The sequence below is a fragment of the Scyliorhinus canicula genome, chromosome 10 (assembly GCF_902713615.1).
Source record: "Scyliorhinus canicula chromosome 10, sScyCan1.1, whole genome shotgun sequence".
In the NCBI taxonomy this organism is placed as follows: domain Eukaryota; kingdom Metazoa; phylum Chordata; class Chondrichthyes; order Carcharhiniformes; family Scyliorhinidae; genus Scyliorhinus; species Scyliorhinus canicula.
In genome coordinates this window covers 140,816,513-140,825,246 of record NC_052155.1, presented here as the reverse complement: position 1 = coordinate 140,825,246, position 8,734 = coordinate 140,816,513, and positions in this window count along the sequence as shown.

The window sequence follows — 8,734 nt, the reverse complement described above, 5'->3', positions numbered from 1 at the left end:
TGGACCTACCTCATAATTAAGTTGATCTTTTCTCTACAACTTGCTATAACTGTAACATTATATTCTGCAGTCTCTCCTTCCTTCCCTATGTACGGTATGCATTGTTTGTACAGGATGCAAGAAACAATAATTTCCCCCCGGTACAACCGATAGTACTCCGGTCTCCTCCTATTCGTGGCTACGCTCGCCATCGAGGCCTCATATAACAGCATCACCCAACTGACAAACCCCTCCCCGGACCCGAACCTTTCCAGCACCTCCCACAAGTACCCCCACTCAACCCTATCAAAGGCCTGTCTAATGCTACCACTATCTCCGCCTCCCCTTCTACCGCCGGTATCATTATAACATTCAGAAGCCTACGTATGTTGGTGTTCAGCTGCCTTCCCTTCACAAACCCCGTCTGGTCCTCATGAATGACCCCCGGCACACAGTCCTCTATCCTTGTGGCCAAGATCTTCGCCAACAGCTTGGCATCCACATTTAACAACGAGATCGGCCTATATGATCCACACTGCAGGGGATCCTTGTCCCGTTTAGGGATCAAGGAAATCAGCGCCCGTGACATAGTCGGGTGCAAAGCCCCCCCTCCCTTGCCTCGTTAAAAGTCCTAACCAACAGCTGGTTGCAAACCCAGCTGGTCTGCGTACATTTTATAAAATTCGACCGGAAACCCATCCGGCCCTGGGGCCTTCCCCGACTGCATGCTGCCTATCCCAGTGACCAGCTCTTCCAGCTCAATCGGCACCCCCAGCCCCTCCACCTGCCCCTCCTCCATCTTCAGAAATCTCAGCCTGTCCAAAAAGCGCCCCATTCCCCCCCTCTCCACCGGGGGTACAGACCGGTACAGTTCCCCATAAAAGTCCCTAAAGACCCCATTAACGTCTGCCCCCCTCCGCACCACATTCCCTCCCCTATCCTTCACTCCACCAATCTCCCTGGCCGCGTCCCGCTTACGAAGCTGATGCGCCAGCATCCTACTCGCCTTCTCCCTGTATACGTACACCGCTCCCTGTGCCTTCCTCCACTGAACTTCCGCCTTTCCGGTGGTCAGTAAGTCGAATTTGGCCTGAAGATTACGCCGCTCCCCCAGCAATCCCTCCTCCGGAACCTCCGCGTATCTCCTGTCCACCCTCACCATCTCCCCCACCAACCTCTCCCTCTCTCTTTGCTCTCCCCTCTCCCTATGGGCTCGGGTGAAAATCAACTCCCACCTAATCACCGCCTTCAATGCCTCCCAAACTGTCCCCACTCAGACCTCCCCATTATCATTGGCCTCTAGATACCTCTTGATACACCCCCGAACCAGCCCGCCCACCTTCTCATCCACCAGCAGCCCCACCTCCAAGCGCCAGAGCTGGTCCCTCTCCTCCCCCAGCTCGAGGTCCACCCAGTGCGGGGCATGATCCGAAATGACTATGGCCGAATATTCGGCATCCTCCACCCTCGAAATCAGCCCCCTGCTCAGAACAAAAAAATCAATCCGGGAATAGGCTTTATGCACGTGGGAGAAAAATGAATACTCCCTGGCCCTCGGCCTCGCGAACCTCCAAGGATCCACCCCTCCCATCAGGTCCATAAACCCCCTCAATACCTTAGCCGCCACGGGCCTCCTGCCCGTCCTGGACATGGATCGACCCGATGGGGGATCCAGCACTGTGTTAAAGTCCCCCCCCCCCCCCAGTATCAAGCCCCCGTCTCTAGATCCGGAATGCGGCCCAACATGCGCCGCATAAAACCCGCATCGTCCCAGTTCGGGGCATAGACATTCACCAGCACCACCCGCTCCCCCTGCAGCTTGCCGCTCACCATCACATACCTCCCGCCACTGGTCTTACTTATTGTTACATGCACCTTGTTACAGGCACCTTTGCCACGTCAGGACTTACTTGGATAATTTTAACATTGCTTTGGTCTATTTAGTTCATTTTAATTTTATCCATTTTACTGGTTATTCATTTATGTATTTAAGTTGTTGCTGTCGGCCTTTGGTTTATATTACTTTGCACTTTGTTCCCCCTCTGCACGGAGTTCCACCCTCACTAAATCTGTTTACCAAGCTACTCCATTCAGCAGATTCATCCAGCGTTCACTCAATGCTGTGCTTAAAACTCTTAATTAGGAGCCTAAATTAATGTGCAGAAGTTGCAGCCTGATTACATTGTCTGTGCCAAAACAGAAACCTAATAGCAACTCACAGAGAGGCGGTGTGGTAATCCTAGCAGCAGATCTGAGAGGACATCTGCCACCCTCACACCCTCCCTAACTCCTTGTAAATATCAGGGCTTCTCATTTTGGAAAAGGTTTTGCATCTGCAGCAGCGCCCAGGAGGTTTTCGAATTATCACACAAGATTTGTTTTTAGCTTTGAGTTGGACTATTGTCTTACAAAATGTTTGTTTGTCCCTTGAGGTTCCTGTCTCGCCTCTGTGGCTGGGAAAACCGATTGTGTGATTTGTTGTGCTGGAGGAAGTTTCCCTTTTTATTTTCCTCTCTGCTCCATGTTAGAATAATTTGGGGTCTGGAAATTGTCTGCGGGAAGGTTTAGTGCTGTTCTGAGATAGTTGACTGTAGTTTCTTGTTCTTAAGAGTTACAGGTGATACAGTTAATGTAACTCACCCTGATTGTCTTTCTCCCACTTTCAGGCCTATACCTGTCTTAGACTCTTGCAATAAAACAGTCAGACTCAGCTTAGTAATAGCAGCTCTCTCACTTCCGAGGCTTCAAACCATTCTCCAGGGACTTCAACACAAAATCTACGCCGACACAAGTGTCCTTGTGGAGTGCTGCACTCTGGGTGATGCTGTCTCCCTGTTGAGACAATCAATTCAGGCACTTTTGCCATGTCAGGTGGATGTAAAAAAATCCCACAGCACTATTTGAAGAGAAAGGGCATCGGCCCCGATGTCCTGATAAATATTTAACCAGCATCCAACAATACTAAAAAAAAATGACCAATTTATCAATGTCACATTACAACTTGCTGTTTAAATTAAAGAAAGAGAATGGGATAGGGAAACGTCCAACACTGATCCCAAGCGGGCTGCTTTGAACTGGACGGTGTTGAACTTCGAGTGTTGTTGGAGCTGCACTCAGCTGGGCAAGTGGAGAACACTCCATCATGGAACTGACTTGTAGATGGTGAACAGCTTCTGGGGAGTCAGGAGTTGAGAGGTGTACAGATTGATAGCATATTCTAGCTGATAATCTGGCACCCAATCTTTACTTGGTCAATCTATTTCAACCCTTATGTCAATTCCATGCAGCCTCAGCTACTTTCAGGCCTTTCATGGCATTGGCCAGAGGGTCCACGTCACACTGACTATGCCACATGACTATAATTGAAAACAGTAGCAGGGTGGATTTAAATGGGTTTTACAAACAGGACAAATACTGGTAACTAGAGAAAGGATTGGCCCACTCAAAGACAAAAGAGGGAATTTATTCGTGGAGTCAGAGAAAATGAGTGAGATTCTTAATGAGTACTTTGCATCGGTATTCACCAAGGAGAGGGACATAATGGATGTTGAGGCTAGGGATGGATGTTTAAATACTCTAGGTCACATAGGCATAAGGAAGGGGGAGGTTTTGGGTATTCTAAAAGGCATTAAGGTGGGACAAGTCCCCAGGACCGGATGGGATCTATCCCAGGTTACTGAGGGAAACAAGGGATAAAATAGCTGGGGCCTTAACAGATGCAGCATCCTTGAGCACGGGTGAGGTCCTGGAGGACTGGAGAATTGCTAATGTTGTCCTTTTGTTTAAGAAGGGTAGCAGGGATAATCCAGGGAATTATAGACCTGTGAGCTTGATGTCAGTGGTAGGCAAACTGTTGGAGAAGATACTGAGGGATAGAATCTATCATTTGGAAGAAAATAGACTTATCAGTGATAGGCAGCATGGTTTTGTGCAGGGAAGTTCATGTCTTACAAACCTAATAGAATTCTTTGAGGAAGTGACAAAGTTAATTGATGAGGGAAGGGCTGTAGATGTCATATACATGGACTTCAGTAAGGCGTTTGATAAAGTTTCCCATGGCAGGTTGATGGAAAAAGTGAAGTCATATGGTGTTCAGGGTGTACTAGCTAGATGGATAAAGAACTGGCTGGGCAACAGGAGACAGAGAGTAGTGGTGGAAGGGAGTGTCTCAAAATAGAGAAAAGTGCCTAGTGGTGTTCCACAGGGATCCGTGCTCGGACCACTGTTGTTTGTGTTATACATAAATGATCTGGACGAAGGTATAGGTGGTCTGATGAGCAAGTTTGCAGATGATACTAAGATTGGTGGAGTTGCAGATAGCGAGGAGGACTGTCAGAGAATACAGCAAAATATAGATAGATTGGAGAGTTGGGCAGAGAAATGGCAGATGGAGTTCAATCCAGGCAAATGCGAGGTGATGAATTTTGGAAGATCTAATTCAAGAGCGGACAATATGGTCAATGGAAGAGTCCTGGGGAAAATTGATGTACAGAGAGATCTGGGAGTTCAGGTCCATTGTACCCTGAAGGTGGCAACGCAGGTTGTTAGAGTGGTCAAGGCGGCATACAGCATGCTTGCCTTCATCGGACGGGGTATTGAGAACAAGAGTCGGCAGGTCATGTTACAGTTGTATAGGACTTTGGTTAGGCCACATTTGGAATACAGTTCTGGTCGCCACATTACCAGAAGGATATGGATGCTTTAGAGAGGGCGCAGAGGAGGTTCACCAGAATGTTGCCTGGTATGGAGGGTGCTAGCTATGAAGAAAGGTTGAGTAGATTAGGATTGTTTTCATTGGAATGACAGAGGTTGAGGGGTGACCTGATTGAGGTCTACAAAATTATGAGAGGTATGGACAGGGTGGATAGCAACAAGCTTTTTCCAAGAGTGGGGGTGTCAATTACAAGGGGTCATGATTTCAAGGTGAGAGGGGGAAAGTTTAAGGGAGATGTGCGTGGAAAAGTTTTTTACGCAGAGGGTGGTGGGTGCCTGGAACGCTTTGCCAGCGGAGATGGTAGAGGCGGGCACGATAGCATCATTTAAGATGCATCTGGACAGATATATGAACGGGCAGGGAACAGAGGGAAGTAGATCCTTGGAAAATAGGCGACAGGTTTAGATAAAGGATCTGGATCGGCGCAGGCTGGGTGGGCCGAAGGGCCTGTTCCTGTGCTGTAATTTTCTTTGTTCTTTGATGATGAGGGGTGGCACGTTGGCGCAGTGGTTAGCACTGCTGCCTAACGGCGCTGAAGAACCGGGTTCTATTGCGACCAGTTCTATTGGGTTGTGGGGGTGAGACCCACACAGACATGGGAAGAAAGTGCAAACTCCACACAGATCCATCTCTCTCAGCTAACACTCAACTGACAAGATTCCTTGAGTTCTTATATTTATACTGGGAGCTGGTGGTGCCCTCTAGTGTTTGTATTACACTGAGATGTGATAATTAACCCTTTATTTGTATACATATCATTACGTTTTAAACTTTTTAAACATTTCTTTTCTATGTGTAACAAAAGGAAAAAATGCAGAATAATATTATCACAAAACATGATATGTATACTTTTGTCCATGGTGAAAATGAGTAACGATCGCAAAGTTCACTGTAATTTATTTACAAATTCAGTCCATTAGGTTTTCTTCTTCTTGTAGATCTTAATGCATAAGGAGGTGGCATCGCAGTTTTAAGTTTTCTGTGTGTCATCACACACTTGAGTATTGGTTAAAGTGTCATGGAAAATACTTTCATGCAGATCTAAGTCTGGAAATATTTTTGTATGGTGCTTAATTTTCTGAAGTGCACGACGATTTAGTCGAAGTATGTTTCCGTTAGTTGTCTGAACTATCCAAGAACGTGGTGTTGCTTGTCTGATGACTGCAGGAGCAGATCAACCTCCATCAGGTACCTTGATCCTGACAGTATCATCTGGAAGCAATGAGTCTCGAGTGGCTGTATGTTGATCATAGTACATTCTCGGTCATTCACACTGCTGTTTCTCGGTCGTTCATACGCGGTTTCATTTTCTGTATCACTGGCAGATGATCTGGATTTAAAAAAAAAATAATCTTTATTCTCACAAGTAGGCTTACATTAACACTGCAATGAGGTTACTGTGAAAAGCCCCTAAGCACCACACTCCAGCGCCTGTTCGGGCACAGAGAGGGAGAATTGAGAATATCCAATTCACCGAACAACACATCTTTCGGGACTTGTGGGAGGAAACCGGAGCACCCAGAGGAAACCACACAGACACAGAGAGAATGCACAGACCCCGCACAGACAATGACCCAAGCCGGGAATCAAACCTGAGACCTTGGAGCTGTGAAGCAACAGTGGTACCCACTGTGCTACCACGCTGCCCGTTTGGAAGATGGTAGAGTTGTTCTCAAATCTCTGTTCATTAACATCTGTGCAAGTGATAGTCCAGTTGAAAGAGGAGTTGCTCTGTATGAAGTAGCGCTAGATTGATACCTAATGAAGAATCCATAGCTTTGTTTAGAACTTTTTTGATGATTTGTACTTTAACTTTTCCGTTTGGCTGTGGGTAATGTGGACTCAACGTGATGAGCAAAGTTGTACAGTCGTAAAAACTCAGCCCATTCATTGCTGTCGAAACAAGGTCTATTGTCAGACATGACAGTGGTAGGTATTCCATGTCTGGCGAAAGTTTCCTTCCTTGCTTTGATGACAGATTGGGATGCGAGATCTGGTAACTTCATGACTTCCGGATAATTCGAATAGTCGTCAGTTATCAGAACATAATCATGACCATTGCAGTGAAATAGATCTATACCAACTTCAGCCCATGGGGATGTTTCCAACTCATGTTGCTGTAGTTTCTCCTTGCATTGCGCAGGTTGGAACTTCTGAAACGTTTCACATCCAACTGCCACATCAGTAATGTCCCGATTGATGCCTGGCCAGTATACAGCTTGTCTCACCCTTCTCTTGCATTTTTTAATGCCAAGGTAACCTTCATGAATTTGGTTGAGAATCATGGGTCGGAGAGACCGTGGTATGATTATACGGTCAAATTGAAGCAACAATCCATCCACGATTGTCAAATCTTCTTGAACATTTCTGAACTTAGAACAATGCCCTTTCAGCCACCCATTGTAGAGATGGTGTATGACTCATTGAAGCATTGCGTCCTTTGTCTCTACACTGATGAGGTTGATTTTCATACCTGAGGCAGGAAGATTTTCAGCACACAGCTTACTTGAGATTCTACGTGCTGTACAAATTCAAAAGGTACACTTTCTGAAGTGATTGAGCGTGATAATGCATCTGTAATTATCAAGTCTTTTCCCAGTGTATAGATGAGGCTGAATTTGTATCTTCTGAGCTTCATCAATATTCTCTGGAGTCTCGGAGTAATGTCGTTGAGATCCTTCGGAATTATATGTACCAGCAGTCTGTGATCCGTTTCTACAGTGAAGGTAGGAAGTCTATAGACATAGTCAAGGAATATTAATATGCCCATTAGTAAACCAAGACACTCTTTTTCAATCTGTGCGTATCAACGTTCTGTTGGTGTCATCGCTCTGGAGGCGTATGCAGCAGGTATGTTCATATTTGGTGGACGAGGGTAGAGCCGTTGATGTGGTGTATATGGATTTCAGTAAAGCGTTTGATAAGGTTCCCCACGGTCGGCTATTGCAGAAAATACGGAGGCTGGGGATTGAGGGTGATTTATAGATGTGGATCAGAAATTGGCTAGTTGAAAGAAGACAGAGAGTGGTAGTTGTTGGGAAATGTTCAGAATGGAGTTCAGTTACGAGTGGCGTACCACAAGGATCTGTTCTGGGGCCGTTGCTGTTTGTCATTTTTATAAATGACCTAGAGGAGGGCGCAGAAGGATGGGTGAGTAAATTTGCAGACGACACTAAAGTCGGTGGAGTTGTAGACAGTGCGGAAGGTTGTTGCAGGTTACAGAGGGACATAGATAAGCTGCAGAGCTGGGCTGAGAGGTGGCAAATGGAGTTTAATGTGAAGTGTGAGGTGATTCACTTTGGAAAGAATAACAGGAATGAGGAATATTTGGCTAATGGTAAAATTCTTGGTAGTGTGGATGAGCAGAGGGATCTCGGTGTCCATGTACATAGATCCCTGACAGTTGCCACCCAGGTTGATAGGGTTGTGAAGAAGGCCTATGGTGTGATGGCCTTTATTGGTAGAGGGATTGAGTTCCGGAGCCATGAGGTCATGTTGCAGTTGTACAAAACTCTAGTACGGCCGCATTTGGAGTATTGCGTACAGTTCTGGTCGCCTCATTATAGGAAGGACATGGAAGCTTTGGAACGGGTGCAGAGGAGCTTTACCAGGATGTTGCCTGGTATGGAGGGAGAATCTTATGAGGAAAGGCTGATGGACTTGAGGTTGTTTTCGTTAGAGAGAAGGTGGTTAAGAGGTGACCTAATAGAGGCATAAGGGCATAGTGTAGGTTAGATGGCCTTTAGTTTTTTCCATGTCGGTGCAACATCGAGGGCCGAAGGGCCTGTACTGCGCTGTATCGTTCTATGTATGTGGTCTCTAATCATGGAAGCATTCAGTACTGTGGGAGGAAACCAGAACACCCAGAGGAAACCCACGCAGACACGGGGAGAATGTGCAGACTCCGCACAGTGACCCAAGCTGTGAATCGAACCTGGTACCCTGGAGCTGTGAAGCAACTATACTAACCACTATGCTACCATCCTACCTAACATTTTACCCAGGGGTCACAACTTTAAACAGGCCATAGCAGTCTTGTAT